Here is a 24,059-nt window from a genome sequence, read left to right as displayed (position 1 = left end):
TTATAAGATTGTCTCGGTAATTTTAAATGTTTGTTGTATATACAATAAAGCTTCATGACACCATTTCAGCATCCTCCTCCTCCTCCTCATCATCATCATCTTTCTCCTTTCCCAGTTTATGTTCGATTATTTCGTCATCATCTTGATGGAAATAATATTCTCTGAATTTATCCAAGTCACCACCTCTTCATTAATCTTCTCCGAACATGTATGTAAATCCAAGATGCCGGACAAGAACTACGAGCGTTCTTTAAAAAAGCAAAAAGTTCCAAGGGAATTTTTGTTACTCGACTTATCATCTACGTACATGACCATAGGCTACAATTTACACTAACAGTGACATAAAGTAATATTCTATACATCTTTACAGGCAAGAACCAAATTAAATATCGCGCCTTTCAATGTGAATTTTTTTGCAAGGTTATATACGCTACTTTCAAAGTTTACATAAAAAGGGATCAGTAGATCATTTTAAAATTCTGGATCATTTATTGGTTGTATAAGCCTGATTATATCGGGCGGCAAAGATATAACGCAAATGTTTTCCACATATAAGTATTCGGATTGTGGGACCATTTTATATTTTTTTTATCTTATAGGTCAAAATTTCGGTTTCAAATTTAAACTTTCAAAAGTGCCGTTATTTTGATATTGCTTGTTAATTGGGTACCGGTTAAGAGGAATTTTACTGTATGTATAGTATGCATATATATATATATATATATATATATATATGTATCTACAAAAAATTGTTTATATGTAGAGTTATTAGGTATATGCGAAGCAGCAGACGTAAAATATCAGTTCCCTTTTTAAGATTCAAATACTTAATCTTCCGACTGCTAGCCGGACATGCTACCAGTTGCACCAGGGCAGTACGTATCGCAAAGGCGATAATTTCTTATACATAAACGTTACGGAAATGCTAAATAAATTCAAGCTGCAAGTCATTCAATAGAAGAATTTAAAGATGTCTTCTCTACCTCCCCTAGTGACGTTGGTTGTACGATTATAACGCAACATCGGATCGATATTGGAACCTATTCATCTAGCATCTTCGGCGTCTTCCATTCGAAGCTGGGAAACTTCTAAAGGAGATGCAGGACACTGACATTATTAAACCTTCGTCTAGTCCTTTGGCAACTTGCACCTTGTCCGTACTTTTGAGGGCTGCACTACCCGGGAAGTGCAGTCTTTAAGGCGAGTGGCGATGTAGTAAATGTTTTAATCTATTTTGATTGTATTTTTGTTCTCTGTATTTTTGCGGTGTTTTGTATTTTTATTCATTTATTTATTTTTATTTATTGTTTTTAGGTTTATTTTAGGTCTAATCTTATTTGTGGCCACTTTATGTCTTATATTTAAGTGTTTATTTGTTGCGTAGACTTGCAGATCTTTTAATTCTGCGATCAAGGCTATGGAATTGTAAAATTAGCTCAACTGGAAACAATTTTTATCTCGAAGTTGCTGACTTTTGGAAGGTTCGCAAAAATACATTTTCGAAGCTCTACGACTCATTCTTTCAGAATTTCCCAAAGTCGATGTTACTGGATATAAATATGAGTCAGAAGCTAAGCATTTCAGTTGTGACTCAGCAGTGAGCAGTTAGCTGAATTATGAGTTGCGATTACCCTGAGAGTAATTTGAGGAACTTAGCCATTTTTTTTTTCGTATGCAAAGGAAGAATTTCTCAATATCCGCGTTTCCCTTCAGTTATTTCCAGCTTTCTTGTAATGCTAAGTATTGTGCATTGTCTTATAAGAAATTGTTTATATCTTCCTGCTTATCCGGATTTATTATTTAAAGAAACGTTAGTGATCCTGCAGCTCACAATAACATCATTTCGCACTTAATAAAAAAAAATTACTGGCTAATGAAACAGCATCGCATGTTGACTATTAGTGTAAAAAAAGAATATTATATAAATTTAATTGCGTATGATTAATCTTTATCTGTCTATCATTTGCTTTTATTTATATTAGACTTTAACCGATGGTTTTGAAGAAAATTACAAAGGTTTGGTTTGATTTTTTTTATTATGGTAAAACACGCTAGGGTTATTGCTTTCGAGAAGGACTTTCTAAGGGAAACTGGCTCGCATCCTCGTTGCATATGACAGGTTCTAAAGAAGTTCAATTGGTTAAGCTACTTTGGTATCAATCCTATCGTGGACCTAAGCTAATTCTAGATGCTAACTCTACTAACTGAGGAAATATCGCTTCTGTTAATGATTGCTATGAAACACAAGATAAAACGCAATGAAAAATCTAATACATAATAGTATAATTTATTACTAGGATTATACTAAATAAAAGCAGTAATAAAATAAGTAATGCGACTTATGATATTACAATTCCAGAAACATATTCAGATTTATAATACCGCTAGGTCGGAGGGAAAAACGAAGTAGCTTGCTAACAGTAATAGAACGTGGCTAACGTCGATTATTTTAATCTTCTGCTCTGAGGGTGGCTTCATTCTGCAAGCGGTAATGGAATGAAGAAGTTCTAGTTTTAACCTACGTCACTTGTATAAATCATGATCTGACGGAATAACGTGAAAGGCAAGGCATAGATGAGTAAAACTAACATAAAGCTGTTAGTAACACTTAAATCATAAATACTGGCCAATGAAACAAATACACTCATGTCCATAAATTAAGGATAATTCGGAGTCAAGCGGAAATCTAACTCTAAAATAAATATATCACCTGTAAAATCACTACACACATCTTCAAGAATAATATGCAAATTTCAGGAAGTAACCAGATGACACCGATGGTACGTCACAATGACGAGAGTGTAAGAGAGTGATATATAAGGAATACAGGCAAAGAAGTAAAATTGTTCGCAGGCGCTTTATAAGCATTTCAGTGCAATAACCGAATAGTTATGACACAAAGGACGCATTTGGATAATTTTTTACGTGGTAGAATTATCGGCCGTCTGGAATGTGGGCGTACTCAACTGGAAGTATCAGACGAACTTGGAATTGCCCAGAGTGTCATCTCCAGGCTTTGGCAACGATTCCAAGATGATGGTAATGTGAGTAGACAGCATAGGTCGCCCCAGAGTTACAACGCCGAATGAGGACCGGTATTTGGCAGTTACTGCCAAAAGAAACAGGCGGAGCACAGCCTCAGACCTGTCTCGTCAGCTCTCTTCAGCCACTGGTACGACAATTTCAAGGCAGACCGTGTACAGACACTTAGGGCTAATTGGTCTATATGCTCGTAGACCTGTCAGATGCGTTTCACTTACTGCAACTCACTGTCGCCTGCGGTTAGCCCGGAGTAGAAAGCATGCATTGTGGACACCGAAACAGTGGGCTTGTGTGATGTTTTCCGACGAGTCCAGGTTTAGCTTGCAGTCTGATTCTCGCCGGACTTTCATATGGAGAGCTCCAGGTACCCGTTACCACCAAGAAAACATCATTGAACGACACCGTTACGGTGGTGCAGGAGTGCTCGTTTGGGGTGGAATTATTCTGGGTTCCAGAACTGACCTGCATGTTCAAATTGGAACTATGACAAGCCAAATCTATCGGGACGTCATTCTGGAACAACATGTACGTTTGTTTCGGGGCGCCATGGGCGCACAATTTGTGTTTATGGATGACAACGCCCGTCCTCACCGTGCAAACATCGTAAGGGAATGCCTTCAATCGGAGGATATCACCCGTATGGACTGGCCAGCATTCTCACCAGACTTGAATCCAGTAGATCACGTATGGGACATGCTTGGCCCACGCGTTGCAGCCCGTCAACCTTATCCTACATGTCTACCGGAACTTCGGAGAGCATTGCTTTTTGAGTGGTGTAATATCTCCCCAAGATCAGATCAATAATTTGATACTCAGCATGCCTAGGCGTTGTACGAACTGTATTGCATCGTCTGGGAGACATACAATGTATTAAAAATCATGCAAACCATGTAATATTGGTTTTCTGTAAATAGGTTTTTTTGTAATTTGCTCCAGGGAGAAAAAATCGCTGCTAATTTTTTAATAATATCAAACATATAGCATCTTTTTTTGCTCTTTACCTTTTATTTAATAAATAAGCTTTACAAATAAGTCAAATTTGTTTTGCTTCTAATTCTTCCTTTGCCTGATTTTGAATTATCCTTAATTTATGGACATGAGTGTATATGCTATTAATGTGCTCATACTAAAAGTACATTTAAAACTATATACTAAAAGCACTAATAAAAAAGAATACTTATACTAAAGCACTAAAAAAATGAAAATGCTTATTCTAAAGCACTTTTTGAATAACATATACGCGTATTACGTTTAATACTAATTAAATACTGAACTATACATGAATATTATTAGCATAAATACCGAATTATTTCAGACAGCCGCACTTTTATTTATAGTTTTAAGACTTAAAATTATGAAAGGGCTTAAATTCAAAGTGAATATTTTTATCATTTTATGTGTATCAAAGAAGATTCTCACTAAATCAGATAGCTTATTTATATTAAGTAACTAAATAGTTAGTATTTGTATTAGCATCTATTTAAGTAAGTAAAAATTTATATTAGTATTTATATTAGTAACTATTTAAGTAACTAAAAATGTTTCTTGTTTTTCGGTACCTGCTATGAAAATAATATAGTTTTTTTTATTTATTTATTTTTAAAAAAATTTTCGAGTTTTAATGTCCTAAGGTGGCATAGTCGAAGTAGTACGGTAAGTGTTGCCAACAGCCTTGAGTGTGCTACTGAAGCAAAAGATTAAGTGCAACTGTCGTGCAGTTGCCCCCCCCCACACACTTCCTAAAGTCCGTGAGTAGAATTTTTTTTAAACCTGTTATAAATTGAAATGCCATTTACGATAAAGCAGTCACAATACGTGACAGTTTTCGCGCATTCTTCAGATTAAGAAGTGCCTCAAATCATATCAAATAACGTGCGAGCCTAACTTAAAAATAACCCTTGACGTAAGTATTCAGCATAATCACTACAGAATTTCTACATGACAGAAATAATGTGCATAGCATTATATAACTTCACGCAATCAGAATCAAGAAGAATGTGACCACACAGAAGGTCGTATGATGACAGCGGTGCTGATTCTGCGTTAAGATATGTATTAGAGTTGGATCCAGGTACAGGTGACTGGAATGTTAAAAAGAAAAGAAAAAAAATCGGGGTGAGGGAGACTCCAACACTTGGGAAGAGAATCTGTCAACAAGTCATCATTCATCCATTAGGCAAAAAGATCAGCTATGTCTATATTTTCTGTGTCTATAGGTCAAGATATCGAATTTTGTCGTCCATTGTTTAAGAAATGTAAGTCACAGACACTTTCGCACACATATTAGACGATTTTGCTTTGCTATAAAAATCCATCTGGTTGGAATTTTTTTTTATAACTGCAGCTATATGTTTGAAAGTATTAATTATCATCTGCTAACTGACAGTTTTGTTTTCATGCAGTGGCGTTTTTAAAGAAACAATGGATAGAAGGCTACGTCTGTGTTCTTTCCGAAGAAAATTGTTCGCATCTAGTTATTACAAAACGTCGTGAAAGCTATGATTTTTCGATATCTGAAACTACAATAGGTAATACTGTCAAAACTTCAAAGATTGGCTTCAAGTAGAAAAATTGTTCCAAATCCAAAGAAAAAAAAGGCTCGAATTTTGCAAAAGTTCGAATTTTGAATTTTGCAAACGTTCGAATTTTGCAAAAGTAAGATCTTTAAAGTTAAAAGAAACTCCGCCATGTCAAAACACAGTAGCAAAGTCATTAAAATGCTCTGTCAACTGTAGACAAAGTGATTACTGCTGATTTGAATCTTACAAAGGAGAAACAGCATTATGTGCGCCGTCTTTCTCCACGACATATCGCTGAACGCAGAACGCGCTGCAGAATGTTTTAGGAAAAACATTTATCCAAACAATGGAAAAATGTTGTCTTAATAGATAATTCTTGCATGTATTTAAATAACTGCAATAAAAAAAGAGATCCATTATTGTCATCTAAAAGGAGTAAAATATCTTTAAACATGTTTCAACGAATCTAAAGTTTTTCAAAGGGATTTATGATTCTTGCTGGTTTTTCATATAACGGCAAATTAAAAAAATCAAGAGAGTGGATAAAGGTGTTAAAATCAACTCCGCATATTACTACGAACATATACGATACCAAGTTTTCAAATATGAAATATTTTCTCTTTAGCTACAGTGCCTTCAATCAGTAGAATTGCATCAAGACAACGCACATCGAACCACACATCGAACACATCACACATCGAACTGCCACACATCGAACTGCAGTGTTAATTTTCTGGAAAAATGGAATAAGAAAAAAGTATTAAGCCCTACCCTTCACTCATATCCCTGCTAAATATTCCGATGGATAGACACTCATGGATTTTAGTGCTTTTGGACTTTTAAAAAGCGACCTGCAACTCTCCTTGGACATTGGAATGCTGTTCAAGATGAATGGGATATGGATATAATACCACTTCCGACATAACAAAAGGCTTTATTTTGAAATTACGATGTAGAAAGATAGTAGAGAATAAGAGTTATCAAACAGAACATTTAAAACACAAAAATGTTAGGAAAATATTTCTGTAAATACAAGAAAAAATCCTTTGAAAAATGTACTAACATTCTTTGTACATCCATCATAGCTTCATGCATTATTTTATTACAAACTTTTATATTTACTCAAAGTATATTGCAAATCTTCACTAAATCTGCATGTTCTTTCAAAAAAATCTGATGTGTACACCACATGACTTCCTTGTATTAGAATATTAAATTGGAATATTAAATTATACGCATTTTTTCTTGCATTTCATTTAAACTTATTGGATTGAATTAAATCTACTTCGACGACAGCTCATAAACCACAATAGAATAAATGCATTCTTTAAAATTCACTCTAGTATTTGTTTACCATAGCGACACTCTGGCGCTAGATTCAGTTAACAGTATTAATAATTATATAACAGTTAACTTATATAATAATTTTATAACAGAAACTAAGTTAACTGTTATATAATCCAATAATTATATAACAGTTAACTTATATATTTCGTTCATATTATAACTCATAATGCACAAAATTTATATCATTTAAAGAATAGAATTATCTAATCGTTGCCACATGTTCTATTCAAATACTATAATAAAGCTAGAATGATGCATAAAAGAAATTAAGCAAACAAAACAAAAAAGAAACAGTTTTTCACAGACGATTGAGTATTTCTCATTTAATTAATTCAGTTCTCATTTCGCGAGAAGGCAAAAATACATAAAAACTCAAAATACCTATATTAAAAATTACGAAGTAAATCTTAAACGCTTATTTCCTCGAAAAAATTCCAGAAAGGATTAAGCATGATTTAAATAATAAATGAAGGCATTATCTTTGTTGTTGCGAAGCTAATTTTCTCTAGATTGGCAACAAATCCACTAGTCTCCTGTTTCAAATGTATACATCAATCGCCGCCATTAAAAAAAGCTTAGCGGCAATTAAACAACTTTAAAATTGCTGGTAATTCTAAACATATTGCACACAGATCTACTAAAGGCATAAAATCCTTAACCGGAAGATAAAAACAACATAATTCAATCATTTTTAAAGCAAAAAATGTACAATTTACCAACATATAAGAGTAAAGAAACTGAGATCACTGAGCCGGGTAACAGAGTGGATATATATATAAATATATTTATATACGTTTGGTGCGGCCGATTGCAACCAAACTACGAGGTGCACATCTACATGTTATAGAAGTCCTATATACAAAATTTCAACATTCTGAGGCTACTCGCACGTACGTACATACGTTCGTACAGACGCCACGAAAAATTCTCTTCGGAATTAATTTTAAAGCAGTTTTATAATTTTTTTGAAGGAAAAGAGTATTTTATTCTGTCCTTACGTACAGATATCACGTAAAAACATCGTTAAATTGCATTGGATAGCGGTCAAAATGGATATTTTCGTTGAAATATGCTGCCTGAAAATTTTCGCGATTACAATACTTCCTTTTTACTTCGTACAAGGAAGTAACAAGTGTTGAATTTTGTGTTAAAATTTTATGTGTTTTATCATAAAGTGAAGCCTAAATTTGAATTCATTTCACTATAGATCTAACGTCAGTATTCGTTTTGTTATGTCATGTAACTTTAATGCAGTTAAAATGAACTGGTGTAATGTGAACTTTTGTAAAGCACACGACATTTATAATGCGTTTACAAATGATATTGCTTTATATCTTTTGTAGTGTTTATCTTCAGCAGTGTGTGCAGCAAAATTTATATTTATATTTAAACTCACTGCTTATGAATATGCAGATTAAAATCTACATACTTCCTAAAGTTTCTGCTTCACGGCAAAGTCTGCAGTCTAAACAAACCGTAATGAGCACAATCTAAAAATTAAAAATAATTTTCTCACATCTATCGTAATGTGTTTGTAAGAGAATTATTTAACTTTCATAACTGAGTTTTCCTAAAAATGTCTGAACATTTTTGTTTCTGCTGTTTGGAAAATAAAAGTGGTTTATTAACTAAATTACTGATTAGCTAATATCGACGTCATTAATTATGGATTATAATGAAGTCTGTGTCAGACGATCTTCTACGGTTCCAGAAAGTTTTGTGTTTAGGTAGAAATGGTTATCTCAGAAAACATCCCCTTGGTTATGTTTTGTGGCTTTACTTATTATAATTATGTTGTTAGAACTTTTACAAGACAGCCGCTGTAAAATGTTTTCTTATATTTCATTGGTTTTGCTTGCAAAATCATTGCTACATCTGGTGTTTACGTAAGAGAATTATACAAATGTTTCCTTTAAATTGCGTAATTCACTACAAGACTAAGGTATATAGTATATATATATATAATGTAGTCCGAATAATAATTAAACACGACTTCAATCTTTTAGAACAACCATTTTTCTATTTATTTTTAACAATAACAACGGTAAAGAAAAAACAAAAACTGGTAACCATGGTTAACACTTTGCGACTGCGCAGATAGTCAATCAGACGATTTTCACAGACGATGTGTTAGCGCCGTAGAACAAATACAAAAATATTAAACAGTATATGACGCTACACTGAGACATTTCGTTTTCCTTTCGAATAATTACTTGAGGTACAATTTAATGATGTGAATCTCTCTATATAAAGATTTTAAAATCTGTGTGTAAATATGTTACGTTAGTAAACTTGTATTAAATTATTATCCTATTAGACTGCGTACGTCTCTTTAAAAAACAAATTTTTATTCGCTAAACACTTTAACAGAAAAACTAAATGTAAAAAACAAGAATGAAGTCTAATTTTCTGCAAAACTGTTCTCAACGTTGTGTCTTTTCTTACCCTGTCTTTACAGTAAAATACGACGTGAGGCAATTTTTATTTGTCTCTCTCATATGTGAATGAGTGCTTTGATAAAAAGGAAATTTCTTTGAAAAATATTGTCCTTGAATATAACTTACAATCACTGAAAAGCTTTGAGGAAATTGCCTTCTTCTCATATCTAATGGTTCGTATTGAAACAATTTTGATAATTTTTAAATTGCCTAAACTTCTAATTAAAGATTTACTACTCAAAATGTCTGTTTTCACTTTTAATGAATTAAACTAAAATAATAAATTTTACAACCGTATTGCTATTTAGTATTGTTTCAAATAACAGACTTGAAACTCAAATCACTTATTCGGTTACAGAACTAAACAGAACTGGCTCGAGTTTCATCATAACGAAATGAAATAATGCAGTTAAAATGTTTTGCGATCAGTTTTAAATTTATAAAGTTTAAATTCCTTGCTTCTTAGGAAGAAAGATTTTAAAAAAATGACCTGGAACCTAATTAGTTATCATGTAAATTATAATCAAGAGCTCAACGAACTGATTCATACTCACCTAGAATATCTCCAATTTAATACCAGTTTTCTTTCAGCTGTACAGAAGTTGTCCAAAATAATAGTATCATAATGCTTAAGAAAGCAGTTTTCTTTCCATCACTTACACAGTAACCTGAAAACGTAGCCATACCATTTTGTTTGTAATTATTTTATATACATTCTCAGGATTATGTAAAATTGAAAATTTCAGTTGTATTTTATAACACGTAGCTTCTAGTGAATTAAAATAAGTGAACTTACGAGTTCCAGAGAGGTCAGACTGTTGATGAGCCTTTAACCTCAATTATAAAATTATTGAGGATTTTGAAAGAAATAATGTCTAAAGACATAACAGCGTGCAAAACTGTCGGCGAAATATCGACTGTGGAATACACCTGTGGGAGAAAAACGAAGATTTCTAATAGGGACGGAAGCAGATTGAAGGTGAATGTTAAGTCAGAAAGAAAGTCCACCACAAAAAGGTCCAGTAATGCTTTGCTGAACTTAATATGCATTTAGAGAACAGATTTTTAACGCATACAATACGAAGGAAACTGCATAAGTAGAATTATTCATGGCACAGTTACTGTCACGAATTCATGGCACAGTTACGTCACGAATTCATGGCACAGTTACTGTCACGAGTTCATGGCACAGTTACTGTCACGAATTCATGGCACAGTAGTTATTTTCAAATTTCATGTTTCACAAACAAATACGAAACAGAGGCTTCACATTATTTCCATCTCTGCACGTGTCTGTGTGCATCGAATACCATCAGAAACTTAAGATCCATATACTGTCTGCTTCCTATAGTTCATATCTGATGGTTCAGTTATGTTGAGACCTCTTATATATGTGTTTGAAGCACGATCAGATATCACCATATAAGAAAGAATTAATATCGTTGGCTACAGAGCTGTGCCTACACATTTTTCACTTGAGGCAAAAACGTAAATTTGGGCCCCTATATAAATTCAAAATGTATATATGTGCAATTTTTCTTGCCTTTAACGCAGCAAAGTCCTCAGTCATGTTTTACAAATTCTTTTTCATTACTTAATTCATATTCTGCAGATAGAATAGAATGTTTGAAAGTTTTTTTTCAGAGAAGATCTTACATACATTTTTATTGCCTTAAGTTTTTTAAGCTTCTCTTTGTAGAGCCAGTGGATCTCTCGAATACGCATTGAGTGTGCTACCATTAAACCACGAAGGCATACAGAAAGGAGGGAGAAAATAGCTTATATCTTTATCCCTACACTAAAGATCTGTTATTACTTAAAATATTCCTAATATCAACTTTCAAATTCCGTACAAAATCTCAATTTTTATTCTCGTCCAAAAGCAAACTTTATAATTAAAAATGGAACAAGTCGAACTACCTATGAAACTGAATGAATAATCTGATAGTAAAGTACATTTAAATTTAATGCATTCCATGTTTAATTTTGCGACGCCAATCTAACGAAGATTCTGGATTTCCTGAAGGAAAGTTTCGAAAACGATTAACGAATTCTGGAAAATAAGTTATAGCGAAGTACAAACAGTAAGAGTTACAGTTCACATTAAACAGAAACAAGAAAATAATTACTGACGGGTGCAATATGGGATTTTCCAAGGCACTTTTAGGCTATGAAGGTCATTCTCGCAAACGCAAATCAGCTTCAAAAACAGTAGTCGCAGTAACGCATTTTAATGTTAGAATTTGTGTATACATTGCTATGAAACACTGATATGCTTTTAAATTATTATAAATAGCAATCGCGACGTTTTTTAGTTGATAGTTAACACAGCACAGAGATTAGAAGCTACATCAAGAATGACCTGCATAATCACCAGACTTGACAACGCATAATCACCAGACTTGACAACGAGGGTTCACTGATATATCAGTGAAACCCTGTTGTCTGTGCTGGAAACAGAGCAAGATCTCATTTTTCTCTACCAGCATATGTCATAGAATTGGGGCAATTTCTGATAGAATAATAGTATAAAATAAGTATTATCACCATTCCAAATTTGTAGGCCTCAAAATTTCAAAACAAATTTAAAATAGTTTCGCATATGAAAGGTACTCCTCTACAAATTAAGTATACAGTTATAGGTAGCTCCATCATTTAGGACAATTTCTATAGTTATTACGAATTTGGATTGAAAATAACTCATCAAATACTAAAACAATTTACAGCATAAATGTGGCAGCTAAGCAAATGGCTAAGCAGTCATGACTTGCGCAAAATTGTCATAGCAATAGTTTAGTAGTAAAATTAAACTGACAAATTATAAAGTCTGTTGCTAAATTAAAGTTAGTATTTTTCTTTTATATTTCTTTTTTCTTAAAAATACTAATTTATGAATCTCTAGTGTTCTATCTGAAAATTAATCCTCATTACGCCATTACATAAGATAGCACTGCGGATACTTCTCATCCAATCGCAGCCCAAAACTTAGAAAAGGAAAGCAGGTATATAAATACTGCTGTTACTGTTTGAGCAACCTTTTCTTCCCACTCCGTTTGTAGCTGGCAACGTGTCGCTTAGTCTGTGCTAGCTATTGCAAATTGTTCTGAAAATGTAAGCTGTAAGAAATTGTGGAGTGCATAGCGCACCCATATTGATAATGTGGGAAATTGTTTGTGCTTGTCGAGTTTGATTTAATAAGGAAGAAAACTGTAGTGAATCAATTTCGGCCTCTGCTAAAGTTTTTTTTTCTCTGTTATGTCAATTCTTACGTCATTTACAGAATTATCACATTTATATAATATATATACTAGATTTGGGAATGAAAAATATAGCTTAAAAAAAGACACACATTTGATGAAAAAGACAAACAGATTTAAATATTATGTTTTATTTTTGTTGATATTTGATGGCACTGATATTTAGACTGTAAAAATTATGCTTATTTTCAAAAAGTAGTGCACAAAATTTATTATTTACTTCAAAATTTCATGATTTGTATTTTTTAAACCCTATTTTTCTCGTTTTCTAATGCTTTAACTTTTCTCCCCGCTCTAAAAATGCTTTTCTGTCGCAAGTATTTTTCTGAGGAAAAACAACATGTATGATAAAAATATGTAAAGAAAAATTCTAACTTTAATTTGCAATATTCTCTTAAATCTTCATTTCAATTATGTCATATGAATTTTACATAATTCTCCGACGCTTATAAATTTCGTTACTACGTCAACCAATAATAAAATTTGAAGCTTCAGTATTATCCAGTCACATTATAAGGTATTTCTCCCGCTTTCTTAGCATACCTTCGTAGTGTAGTAGTCAGCACACTCGGCGCGTATTCGAGAGGCTCGTGGTTCGAGTCCCGGCGAAGGCGTTGCTCGTTTTTCATTTTTCTTGCTTCGAAATAACCAAATGTCTCTACAGTATTACTATAAGATTTAAACTAACTGCAAATCATAACGTTTTTCTTCTCTCCGAGGCTTCCATTTTGAATACGAAGTATTCAAAATTACCAACTTGTTGCTGCCTGCTGTCTTCAAAATTATATATAAAAAATGTAATTTATACTGGTACTGATTTAGCTCATTTACTAAATCATTAGGTTATCATTTTAAATGTAATGGTACTAAATCATCAGGTTTAAATGTAACGGTACTGATTTAGCTTAGATTAGTTTGGAAAAACCGAAGCTGTTGCTCACGTTTATTTTATGTTAGCTTAATAAAATGCTTAACTAACGAGAAATAAAAAAGAATATTATTAATTCTGCCACGTTTGCAGCTTCTTCATTACGCCATCTACATCGTATCATCTATCTTCAACGTATTTTAAACTATTATTGCAATCCTTGGTGCCTTCTTTTCTTGCACTTCATTAAATTTCGATGAAATGTTTTAGCTCAGCCTCAATTTTAAGTGCCGTAATTTATTAATGAACATAAGCAGTTAAAGGCATTACCCAAGATAGAAGTTTCAGAGTCTATTATTTTACCTTACAAACATGCTATCCCCTTTTTTAATTATCTAGCCACTTAACTTTTTTTTGTTATTAAACTGTATTTACTTTTAATGACAAAATTAGAAAACCTTTATTTAAAAGCACTGGAGTTGAGTGATTTTTGACTTGTTGATTCAGTCTTAGTTAAATTCTTTCATTCACTTAAGGGAACTCATATACCTTAAAACTCATAAGATCTTCGAATATGTGACTGTTGCAAGAATTGGGATAACTAATTTATTTTAAAAGCAATTACTACCAACTTTTTACAGCTGATTACATAATATAGCTGCTTTCTGAAATAGTAATCAGAAAGTTTGTGTTGCCACAAATATTTTTATAATTTATTCCGCTTTGTGACAAAATTTTTCGTCTTCTTTCCACTTTGCGCGCACAGTTTAAAACATTCTGTTGCATAATTTAATTCCATATTTAATATGTAGCTTTAATAACATTTGGAAACTTGGTAGCTTTAATAACATTTGGAGCCAAAAATTCTAAGAATTTTGAAAGCAATGTGTTGTTAATGCAGGAAATAAAATGCGTATTATCTCTCCGTTCCAGCGTGTTGCCATTCAATAAAGAGTAAGATATTTAACTTTCAGATTTAATCTTTCTGTTAGTAGCAAACGAAGTGATTGAAAAACAATAAAAACATTCTTAAACATATTTTTCTACTTTTTAATCCGACTGATTTTAAACAAAATGCGTTTAAATCATTAGATTGTTTAATTAAGAATAATAAATATTTTCATGAAAATGACACTAGCCGGACTCATTAAATATTTTATGGTCACTCTTTTAGGCAGCTGTCCGTTCGAGCAGATTCTTTTCAAAGAATAAATATAGCGAATATAAAAAAAGTCTGGCAACTCTTAATGCTCATTCGGGAATTCAAAAAGTATATTATTTTAAATATTTTGGGATTTTATACTTATATACTGTGTAATTGTAAAGAAATACTATATAATATAGTTTATATATTTTATACTGTGATATAATTTTATACTGTGTAATTGTAAAGAAAGCGGCGTTTAATAAGAAAGCTAAAACGACAAAAAAGCATATTAGCAGGAGTGAGTCTGCAGCAGTTTGTAACCTGCGATACTCAGCGAAAACATAAAATAACCTTAAGAGATCCTCCGCTGAGACGTTAAAATCTGAGTCCTTTCAGATTTTCTTTCTCTCTGTTTTTATTCTCTTTTATGCTATCATATTCATAAAGCAAATGCAGCAGGAAGTAATAATAAAAAGTATTACCGATTTAAACGAAATTCTACTTAACGTGAGTTTGCGTGCGCTACAACCATAGTGAAAGTACGTGTTTTAATTTCATAACAGCCAGCATTCACTCCCCATTATGATAAGCGCATGAGAGGTTTTATCATTTCTAACTCTGTTTTTGACACTTTTATTATTGCATAGGAGTAAAATGTATGAAACGGCAAGCACAAAATTTAAGAGTTTTCAAATTACGATCCAATTTGAGTATCCTTCTATCTACCAGCATTTTAAAACGCCATTCATCTTTATAATTATAGATTTTTATTATTACTTCTCCACGGGATTTTCCGTTATGCACTTGTTCCACATTTTGGTAGTACGTTTATAATAATAGGCATATTTGTATTTAATTATTCTTGTTTACGTACACACACATGCACACATAGTCCTCATATGGTGTTATTGTTGGGTCTTGGCATGTGTTTGACTTTTCTTTCACTGGGGCCAAAAAGTGTGGCAGATGCATAACGGAAAAGAATCCTTTCTCCTAACATAAAATATTAATTTAGCGTCATTTCACATCTAGTTTTTATTAGAAAATGGAGAAATCTGTGTTGAATTTTTAATGAAAGACCTATTGCCAAGTTGATCAGCAATAAGCAACTCAAATATATTTTCGTCAGCTAAGATAACACGAAATCAGCTCAGAAAAAAACATAACTTTAGTATTATTAGATAATAACACACTGTGAAAAATGCTATTAAAATCACGTACTCTATAAAAACTATATTTTTTAATTTAGGGAAATAAAACATAATTCTGTACCATAGTGTGTAGAGACATTAGGTTATTTCGAAGCAGGAAAGATGAAAAATTTGCAACGCTTTCGCCGGGAATCGAACCACGGACCTCTAGAATATGCGCCCAGCGTACAGACCACCACACCCCGAAGGCATGCCAGGAAGGCGGTAGGAATATCTTATATACTCCCACTTTTAAAGGCGACTGGACCCAATCGCCAAATCGTGGGTGTTGAGAATCATCATCCACCACCCTTTTAGTTTGGGCGCCACTTGTAAAGACTTAGATTATTTCGAAGCAGGAAAGATGAAAGTTTTGCAACGCCTTCCCTGGGAATCGAACCGCGGATCTCTGGAACACGCGCCCAGCGTGCAGACCACTACACCACGAAGGCATGCCAGGAAGGCGGGAGAAATACCTTATAAGTGATGCTTGTTCAAAATGAAAACCTACCCACTTTTTTTGAATGTAAATTTTATACAGGGTGCCAGACTGACTTTTATAGAGCTTATTTATATTTGGTAAACATGTCCACAATAATTTAATAGTAATTGTCCAAAGCATAAATGGTTAATTTCTAAATGTTATAACTCTTCTGAATTAGTTTAGAAATTCAATTTTTTCCTAGACAAACCATATTACGTATAAAAAGTATACACATGCGTCATATAATGCGTGCAGGCTTTCATGCATTAATATTTGTCCATAATTACTTACCCATTTTGTAGCCTTTTTGTTTACTTTAGAATAAATTTTTGCACTTACATAACTATTTCTTAGACTTTATGCAGTAAATGACATAAAATGTTCTTGCAAAGCAAGGAGCTCCGATCAGGCTTCCTCAAAATGCAAATAGGTTTTCTGCAATACTACTGTAAACACAAAACACCTCAAATGTTACTTAAATTTTAAGTTCTTAGCTTACAGAGGCTGTTCACAGATGACCTTGCTTTGCTATAAAAAATCGCCTGCTTGGAAAAAAAAATAACTGTAGTTATATTTTTCAAAGTGTAAATTATCGTCTGCTACTTGACACTTTTGTTTTCATGCAAAATGGTGATTTTAAAGAAGCAATGGACGGAAGGGAAAGTTTGTGCTCTTTCCGGAGAAAATTATTCATATTTAGTTATTAAAAATGCTGTGAAAGCCATGATTTTTCGGTATCTAAAGCAACGATAGATGATAGATAATATTATCAACAAGGAAGAAAAAATATCAAAGTTTGGCTTCAAAGAGAATTTTTTTTTTTTTAAATTACACATCTAAGGAAAACGCAGAACGTTTCGAATGTTGCAAAGGTAAGAACTTGTTAAAAGGCAATCTTCGAAGTCAAAGGATAGCTGAATAATCATTAAAATGCTCAGTATCAACTGAAAATAAAGCGATGCTGATTTGAGTCTTAAAAGAGCGAAAAAACATAAAATGTGCATCGTCTTTCTCCACGACTAATCGCCGAAAGCAGAATGCGCTGCAAAATTCTCTATGAGAAACATATATCTGGACAAAAAAGCAAAAACGTTGTCATAATAGATGAATCTTGGGTATATTTAAATGACCTCAATAAAAGAGTTCTATTTATATCATCAAAGAGAAGAGAAAAAATTTAGAACATGGTTTAAAGAATCTAAAGAAAGTTTTTCAAGGGGATCTATGATTGTTGCTCGCTTTGATATAACGACAAATAAAAATTAAAGAGATTGCAGAAAACCGTTAAGGTTGTAGAGACATTAGGTATTTTTAGAGGAAAGAAACTGAAGAAATGAGCTGTACCCTTGCAGGGACTTCAACCTCTCAAATACCCGACGAGTGTGCTGGCCACTACACCAAGAAGGCATACTAAGAAAGCGAGAGAAATACCTTATATAACCTTATATACTCCCCCTTTTAAATGGCGACTGGGGATAAGGGGATCCTTTTACCAAATCCTGGTGTTGGAGAATCCTCATCCACCATCTTTTTTTAGTTCGGGTGCTACTGTAGAGACATTAGGTTATTTCAAAGCAGGAGACATAAAAAATGAGCAATGCCCTCGCCGGGACTCGGACCTCTCGAATACGCGCGGAGTGTGCTGACCGCTACACCACGAAGGTATGCTAAGAAGGCGAGAAAAATACCTTATAGGGTTAATTCTATATATTATCAGAAACATACTTTATATCCAATTTTCAAATATGAAATACCTTCTCTTTATCCACAATGCCATATCAATCAGAAAACTACGAAACAATCAACCGCACGTCAAAATTTCCTGTTAGTTTCTTGGAAAATACGGAATAAGAAACGTGTATGAAGATCATATGCCAACTAAATCTCCTGATGTGACACCTACGACGGATTTTTGCGCTTTTGAACTTTTAAAAAGCGAATTGTCCAAACGTCGACCTACAACACTTTTTGGACTTTGGAAAGCTGTTCAAGAGGAAGGAGATAAAATACCTCTTTCGATAATTTATAATGTTGCAAGGCCCCAACTTGTCAGCAACAGTGGTAGTGACTGCTTTGAACTGTAAATTACACAAACTCGTAAGAAGGGTTTAAATCCCTTTTTATTGCACTTTAGAAATACAGCTGCGTTCACTTGACGCTCACAAACTACGCCGACCCGGCGGTTTTACAAAACAGAAAAGTACAACTAAAAATAAATGACAGGATGAATAAATAACGAAATCGCTACCTACGAGGCTATATAATCGTAACTAACTTAACCGCGTTCTAAGATACAGCTGAGATTCAGCAAACTTACTGTTTAAGAAGTTGAAAGATTCAACGAACTGCCGAAATAGGCACACAGGCCGAAACGCGCGGTTCTTAAAATTTCTACCTAGCAACCTTCACGCTCGCGATTCAAGAAGCTCACTTACAATCTCGTTTCCCTTCTAATTAAGCTCAATTTACTTCTGCTAAAATTTGAATACTCTGCGCGTTCTACTACGATTTACATACTCTGGCATTGGCAATTCTAGGGGAAAGTAAAGGCTTGACAGGAAAGATAGCTTAAAATAAATGGTAGTTAAAATAAATATAAACCCTACAACTTAAAAAGGCTTTATTGTCTTAAAATGTATTTCTTGCATGTATGTGTAATATTAATATGTATTTCATTATTACTTTGATTTATTTAAATGCAGAAAAAGGGGTTAAATTATCTTTACTCTATTTTACGAAAGCTGGTGATGATTTATGTTCAAATTTGAAATCACTGAATTGATAATCGTAAATTTCATGGAACATTACATTTTTCAGTTGAAAAACTATAAATCATTTGAGTGCCACATATTTAGTCCAAAGGGGCTTTGTCCTAAAGGACTATTGTTTTTGTTTTGCAATTTTGCGTTGAAAACTTTAAAAGGCTGCATCACTTTTCAAATCTTTGCCACCAAATACTATCGCCCTGTATTATATTTGAAGAAATTCGATAATGAAGAATCTGCATAAATGTAGATATGTTTCTCGCATTGTGATAAAACAACGGTACATAGAGCTATCCAATTTTGAATGACGTAATCCTACAGCGAATATCTGAAAACCCAAATTTGAAATTTGCTTTATTATCACATATTGTAAAACTTTAACAAATTTTTGATTAACAAACTCAACGAATTAAAAGTGAGCAATGGCAACACTCTACGGGAAAAGAAAAACTTTTTTTTATCTCCAGCGCGCGATACTGTGTATCGGAAATTCTAAAGATAGGCTCATTTTAAAATTATTTTGCAACATTGCTGTTGAACTGAATTTTGTGGTTTAAGTGCAGAGAACATGATACTTAATAAATAAAGGTTACACACAAAACGTTAAAAAAACGCCCCTTTGGACGTAATTTAAAGTCTGATACTTTTCAGATTTTTTTTTTTTTTTTTTTTTTTTTTTAGAGTATGTTCTTTATTTAGATATCACATACGCACGTATTCTCTGAAACTCGTTCAGGTCTGACTATCAGCTTTTATACTGATTTGCATTTTTGTTAATAATATTGGAAAGATTTTAATACATCTTATTTCCTATTATTAAATTAAAGTTTTAGACTTAAACTTAATGATCTAAGAATTGTTATTATTTTACTTAAAGCAAACAGATTTTAGTAGCGTCAAAATTTTACTCTAAAATGAGTGCTTTGTGAAGAAGCAATGATGTGTTTGCTGACTATAGTAGAATACACATTTTTTCCCTCGAGCAGTCATTTGGCTCTCGGCCAGAAATAAATACCGCTCTTTCAAAATGTAGTTCATTGTTCGTGTAACAAAAAATACACATTTGGCTCGAAATAAAAAAAAATACAATTAAACGCAGAGAATTAAACTCACTGTTGTCCTAAAAACACGTGCCTCAGATTTGGCTCGAAATAAAAAAATGCAATTAAACGCAGAGAATTAAACTCACTGTTGTCCTAGGAACACGTGCCTCAGATCATAAAATCTTTGCCTCGCTTCGTCTCGTCTAGAAAGGCTCATGAATTTCAAGAGTTCCTGTAGAATGTGTCGAGGAACGTGTCTCTGGACAGTAAACTAGATCCTCGAATGCCCTTGTAACTGGGAAGGTTGAGTACCTCGGTTGACGGAAATATCGCTTTAATAGAAAATAAATTTTAAATCATATCGATCTTTCTTTTGGCAAGGTTTTCCTAATATTGTTTATTTGAAATTATAAAAGCAAGTGCACTACATCAATATTTTAACACACTGTTTTATTCAAAAATAAATCTGCTTCAATTAAACAGATAACTCATACAAGATTCTATTTCGTGTCAAAATTTTCCGGAAAAAAACTGGAATATACAAAGTCCATCAAATTTTTACGCGTGTTTTTGTGAGATGCAATTTTTTAAAAATCTGCTACTTTTCTTGTGATAGTCCGATAACTATGTTAGCCCACGCACTTCAATATTGCTTTGCATTACAAGGGCCCACCAAAGTGATAAAATCGCTGAACACTCGTAATTCGGTGTGGGGTTCGAATCCCGAAGAACGGTGTCATTGGTGCTTCTGTGATTTCCCCATGTGTAAAGTATATACGAGCTAGTTTCACTTAGAGAATCTTCCAAGAAGGGATTCCTACCCTTATAGGCAGATAGTCCTCGTGTACTTTACCGTAATCAAATAAACCAAATCAAACTGTTGGGAATGGCATCACTACGCCAACGAATCAAAGGTCAGATAGAAACTGACCTCATTGTAAGCCAGGGAAAAACGAGGAGTTTCGGTTCAGAAAGCTAAGGACGATGTTTGCACGATGTAGTTAGATATTTCTTATTCATTTTAACTTGTACATATCTGTAAATAAACCTTTTCGCTTTAGTTTAAAAGGTCTGAAGTGCTCCATTTATGATAAGATAGCTGTTAATTCATCGGTTAGATGACTTATGAATCCTTTCTGAGCTAGCCATTGTTTTGAAACCTAACGCCTTACGTAACATAATACTGGTGAAGCCCAACGTGGGGCGCGATAACAGCTAAAATAAATTGAAAATGGAGCTTACACAACTAAACACTGAACGGAAATGTCTAAGAACTTCCTTTACCACATGTGTAAACAAAATTGATGCAGAACTGAAATCAGATATTCAGGATTTAAAGCTGCTTTCGATTCTGGAACTGCAGCTTAAGGACAAGTTTAATCGACTTGAAATTTGTCAAAAGAAAGTAACGTTGATAATTCTTCAATCTAAAGATGCTGAAAAGCTATATGAAGCAGATTTATTTCGTCTGAGCCTTATAGAAATAAATATTTTGAACTGTGTTCTCAAATCGAAAAGCTGTTGAAAAATCCATTACCTACTAAATTACCAGAGAAGCGCAAATTTAAACTCCCGAAGATCGAACTAAAGAAATTCAACGGTGAAGCAAAGGAAGTTTTGACGTTTTAGAGCCAGTTTTCGAAGATCCAACGATTCCAGATGAAGATAAATTCCAATACCTTCTGCAAGCAGTTGTTCCTCAGTGCAGAGCCGCATGGGTAGCGGAGAGCTTTCCAGCAACGGCGTCGAATTATCCGAAAGCAATCACCCAGCTTCGAGGGAGGTTTGGAAGAGAAATACTTACTTGTACAGATATACGTAAGAGATCTTCTAAGTATGGTTATGCGTAATGCAAGCAGTGGACGTGTGAAAATGGATCTTCCTAGCCGAAGTAGAGGCTTTGCTGTAAACTCCGAAAAGGAGTCAACTGTCAAATTCTTATTTTGAGAAAAAAGGGTTTTCCTGAGTTCTTTTCTTTGTCTACTGAACTAAAGCGATTGTTCGCTTACCAGTTCTCAAGGTTCTACACATTTAGCTGTAAATTAGAGGTTGGAACATTACAATATAAATGAGTGGTTTTCTCACAGGCACCCGACTATGCATTCCTATCCTCTGCATATGGTTCGGGCTCTGTTGGGAAGAGCCTTGGTTGAGGATCTGTGTCATTTGAAGCACATTAGAGTCCCCTGTTCAGCCGTACAATTCATCGCAGACGACGCCGATCACTCTCTTGGAAAACTGTGCTGGAACCGCAGTTACGTCTTCTAGAGGAGGACTGTCGATTCTGATTCCAACTTTTGAAACTTTTGTTTGACTTCTTTTGAGAACCCAATGATATCTGCTGTCTTCGAAATCTAGGCCCCTGCTAAACGGGCACCAACAATAAGGCCTTTTTAAAATGGTGAAAGATGTGTCTTCTTTCCCATTTTACTTTATTCATCGTGAAAAGCACTCTTACACCTTACTTATACTATTATTCTAATCACTTTGCAACCCACGTCATAAAAAAATTGCATACTTCATCCCTAGCACGTATTCAAATGAAAACCTCAAAGGTTTCTAATTCATTGGCCAGTGTGTGTAATATCATTGTTTATAAATGTGTCCCGTTCTTGCCACTAGATGGCGCGCATTCTTCCTTTTTTTTCTCTAATTGCGATCTGGGAAGGAGACTATATTTGAACCGCTCGGAGGAGCGTAAAGACAAAACTTCTGATTTAGAAAACAAGTAAAATGTACTGTCTTAAAGTAATTATCAACTACCGTGTAAATACTGTAATTATAAAGATGTGTGTAAATAAGTCATTAAGACTTAATTGCAGTTGTAATTGGAATCGAATATACATGACGAAATAGCTCTCCCATATAGAACTAATGGATTAGAGAATCAACACAATGAATTTAGCGTGTTTTATTTTTATTTCTTGGTAAGCTAGAAGGATGTTTCTGTGTTGATGTTTACACTGCACAGTCTATTTGATTTAGAGCTGGCTAATTTCCATTCTTGAACGTCTTTCAAATTTCTATATGAGAGTATTCTGTATATTAGAATAAGTACTTCTTCAAATTTTAAGGGCAGCTGAAGATGAAACTGAAATGCTTTCAAAGGAAGTAATTCAACATATATTTAGCTTTCAAAATTTCTGTAGGAGAAAAATATTTGTCTTCTTTAACGGGCATGTGCAGTGACTTTCACAAACTATGTAATGAAAAAACAGTAAGCCATTTAGTAGATTATGATTAAAAAAAAAGTTTTTTTGTCTTTTCAGTTGCTTGATAGTGATAAAATACGTACTTAGATCAAGGATGAATTTAGCAATTTCATTGTGCTATTAGTATCTATTTCCAAACAGGAAAAATCTCGCTGTTTTATTTGAACAACTATGAACAAGGAGATTCCCATGAGTGATCTAGAGCAGAACATCATTTGAATCAGCAAATGAAAATACTCGCGGAACTTTATAAAGGTACAATAATGAAAGCAATGTAATTTTAAAACGCCCTTTAAATTATAAAATTTTGCGAAACACATAAGCTATCACTGAGACATTCTAATCAGTTTGTTGAGACTAAAAGCAGTTAAGATGACGCAAAATTGCTAACACTGTAGGGACATTAGTTTTTTTTTTTTTTTTTTTTTTTTTGGAAGCAGAAAATATGAGAAATATGCAGTGCCCTCGCCGCGGGTCGAACCAACAACCTCTCGAATACGCACCAGGGGCATTCATATTTTTCACGTTTTCTGCTTTAAAAAAAACCTAATGTCTCTACAGTGGCACGCGAAATAAAAAAACGTGGTGGGTGATGATTATTCATCACCGCGATTTGGCGACTGGGTTCCGTAATTCCCATGATAGAATTCGCCCTTTAAGAGAGGCACTAAATAAGGTATTTCTCCCGCCTTCTTGACCTTAGGTTTTTTTTTTCTTAAATTTAGCATGCCTTCGTGGCGTGGTGGT

The sequence above is a fragment of the Stegodyphus dumicola genome, chromosome 5 (assembly GCF_044657685.1).
Source record: "Stegodyphus dumicola isolate Sdum_Otavi_A_Nest chromosome 5, ASM4465768v1".
Classification (NCBI taxonomy): domain Eukaryota; kingdom Metazoa; phylum Arthropoda; class Arachnida; order Araneae; family Eresidae; genus Stegodyphus; species Stegodyphus dumicola.
The sequence above is the reverse complement of the archived record's forward strand: the minus strand, read 5'-3'. Positions refer to the sequence as shown.